This window comes from Lepisosteus oculatus, chromosome 6 (genome assembly GCF_040954835.1).
Source record: "Lepisosteus oculatus isolate fLepOcu1 chromosome 6, fLepOcu1.hap2, whole genome shotgun sequence".
NCBI classification, from domain to species: Eukaryota; Metazoa; Chordata; class Actinopteri; order Semionotiformes; family Lepisosteidae; genus Lepisosteus; species Lepisosteus oculatus.
The window spans coordinates 6,858-8,928 of NC_090701.1; the positions used below are offsets into that span (position 1 = coordinate 6,858).

Below are 2,071 nucleotides of genomic sequence, written 5' to 3' on the forward strand. Positions count from 1 at the left end.
AAACAAAGTTTACAGTTAGGGACATTGCCCTTAACAATACAAAACAATTTACAAACCATTTTTCCCCAACATAATCAAGTTCTTTACAATCCAAGAAAACACCACATTACAGGCTACAATGATCCCACATTCACTTGCTCAAAACAATACACAGAACATGGTGGTATGGTTCTAGGGTTAGAAGCAAAGTTAACCCATAACAAGCTAACAACAGCAAGCCAACACTGAGCTAAAAGCTATCCCTAACCCCCCCACACACAAAAAGGTACTTACCACCTGCCTCTTCAAGCTATGAAAAGGTGTTAAACATTACAATTGACATACTTTCAACAAAACCTAAACAATCAAACACCGCTCTTTAAAAAAAGAACTTGCATTCTAGCTCATTTGAAAATAAAAACACACAAAGGATGATTTCTCAAATCACTAAAAACAGTACAGCTTAAAACAACAACATTGTATAACAAACACCCACATTTCTTTCTTTCATCAATACAGATCCTCAAAGAGCACTCCCAGAAACTTTATTGTGCTCAAATTACAATACTACAGCATGACAATTGGCAACATAACATTCAGTGAGCATTAAACTATTTCAAGAACATTGCATTACAATTAATTAAAAACAAAGTTTACAGTTAGGGACATTGCCCTAAAAAATACAAAACAATTTACAAACCATTTTTCCCCAACATAATCAAGTTCTTTACAATCCAAGAAAACACCACATTACAGGCTACAATGATTCCACATTCACTTACTCAAAATAATACACAGAACAAAATTTACTTAACATACCACAACTATTTACTTCTTTTAAAAGTCCATTACTACTTAAGACAGGCTCCTCGACTCCATCCAGACACATGATTTGGTTGTAGAAAAAGTCTAAAGTTGAAACACTGGCAGAGGAAAAAGGTCCACTCAAAAGCTGCTCCTGATGAGGCCTCTTCAAGATGCACACCATTTTCACCTTCTGTTCCAATTCTGGTCAGGAAATAAAAATACTAAAAAATCTCACACTACAAACACCTCTCTTGGAAGATGGACACCGTCTCCCACATCTGCACCACATGCAGACATACAGGTACCCAATGAAACAAAGATCTGGCCACCACCTCCCACAAAATGACCAAAGTAGAAAAAAAAACAACTTAAAGATTAGTTTACATTTATATTAAACATCAAAATAAAATACTTCAATTCATAACAAACCCTCCCCCAAAACCAAGAACTCCCTTCCCACAGAATACCCCTTGCAAAAAAAAAGGTAATTGTGCAGTTTCCCCATTAAGAAACAACTAAACTACCTCCACAATCAAAGAGAAAGAAATGCTCCAACTTCAGTTTTACATTGTATGAAAAAAAACATACCACCAACAACATACTTTACCTCCAGTACAATATTCACAATTCAACAAGCTATAAATGCCATCATGGTTCAAGGAAAAACCATCATGTAATTATTCCAAATGTCAACTTGCCATCAAAAATTACTTTAGATATACAACACAAATCAGTTACACACCCCAAACATACATCTCAATTTCTCCAACTCAAATCTTCCCAGAACACTGACCCTGATCTAAAAATACTACCTTCTTGTCAACCCCTAAAATGTGTATTCTCTTACCTGCCATCCTTGTGAAAGCACTCATCCAGGATTGTATTGTCTTATTTCTTTGAATGCTTACAAAAATCAAGGAAAATTAACAAATTCAGGTCCCAAGAGGTTTAAATCCTCATCTACCAGCCTTTGGAAAGCCATTTACAAAGGTCATCTTATTGAAGATAACCCATGGGTGAAAACATTTCAATTTAAAGATGCAAAAAAAATCCAGATTTCAGTAGACATGTTTCTTCAGAGTCTTTCAAAGAAAGTCTAGTTTCAACTGAATATACTACCTTTCCACCCAACACATACCAAAAACTTTCCCAAACTCACATTAAATATTCTAAACACCTTCAAATTGTTTTTCAAATTACAACCCAAAGCCAACAAACACATCAAAACCACCCACCTTCAGGACATCACAGCTGCAAGCCAAGAGCTCCTACCCTTACAGGAGCC

At 35.6% G+C, this 2,071-nt stretch overlaps 1 long non-coding RNA gene across 1 annotated transcript; it reads right to left on the minus strand.

Moving 5' to 3' along the window:
- Positions 1–604: 604 nt before the first annotated feature.
- On the minus strand, positions 605–1,692 carry LOC138239344 (uncharacterized). Its single transcript, XR_011189798.1, has 2 exons — positions 1,634–1,692; positions 605–987 (listed from the first exon to the last, which is right to left on the minus strand). It is a non-coding gene; the product is annotated as an uncharacterized lncRNA (long non-coding RNA).
- Between the last annotated feature and the right edge of the window lie 379 nt (positions 1,693–2,071).